The following is a 1,041-nucleotide window of genomic DNA, read 5'->3' on the forward strand; positions in this document are numbered from 1 at the left end:
AAATGCCTTTTTACACCTTTTTGGCGTTTTTTGGTGCTAACTGCACAAAAGTGGGTTGGTATTTGTTGCTTTTTGACTGCCATAACCATTTTGCATTGGCTTTTGTCTTAAATTGCTCAAAGAATGAGTTCTCAAGGTGGCTGTAAGTGTGAGAAGCATTTGTTGAAAACAAAAATTCGACCTGTCCTGATGAAAAAAAATATGGGATCTGAAATCCTTGTTGATTTCAATTTTTTGCTCAAGCAAAACTCAAAGATTACTTGCCAAATCTAATGGAAAAAACAAAGCACCGCATAAAAAAGGTATTTCTAGTTTTCTTTCATGCATTAAGAAACTAACAGATTATCCAAATTTAGTGGATTCCAATTTCACTCTGACTTTGAAAAATAGCTATTATGGTGTTCAAAAAACTTCCATTAGGCTCAATTGAAAGCTTTGGGGATGCTTTTGTGTTATGATTTCTTTTGTTCCAAAATTGGTCAAATGAAGATAAATGAAATACAACCAATAGGGCAAATATTCCTAAAATAACAAAACTTGTCCAAATAATCGAGAGGATGTGTGCTTTAAAATTGAATGCAAGAAGATCCATTTCACCGTTTAGTAATTGTTTTCGATTGCTGAAGTTATGAGTAAATAACACAAAACTTATGTTCGAAAACAAGAATTTGAATTTTTTTAAGTTGAAATGCTTCCCTTTTTTTGAAAAAGATTAAAAAATTGAATAGACACACGAAAGGAAGATTTCTTGCTGACCAATTACTTGACAACTTTTGCTCTGAATGAGGTATTTTAGTCCAATCTTATCCAGCTGAGGAGATGAAAAATACAAGGCAATTCAAATCTAGCAAGGTTTAAAGGCACAAAGGTCTTCAAAGTCGCTAAAAAAAAAAGATTCAGCTCTGATCTTCCGTATTCAAAATACAATGCAAAAATGCCCATTCCAAATGTTTCGGCATAGGCGAATTTCTTCCCAAGACTTAGACTTGCTTACTGAGCGAAAGCTTTTAAGAAAACAACGATTTTTTATATTTTTTTTTT

General features: G+C 32.5%; 1 protein-coding gene across 1 annotated transcript in view; it reads left to right on the forward strand.

The window, feature by feature from the left end:
• The window catches only part of LOC131880765 (glutamate receptor ionotropic, kainate 2-like), a 27,017-nt gene that overhangs the window by 22,491 nt on the left and 3,485 nt on the right, over nucleotides 1-1,041 (forward strand). The window lies entirely within an intron of this gene.

This window comes from Tigriopus californicus, chromosome 5 (genome assembly GCF_007210705.1).
Source record: "Tigriopus californicus strain San Diego chromosome 5, Tcal_SD_v2.1, whole genome shotgun sequence".
Lineage (NCBI taxonomy): Eukaryota > Metazoa > Arthropoda > Copepoda > Harpacticoida > Harpacticidae > Tigriopus > Tigriopus californicus.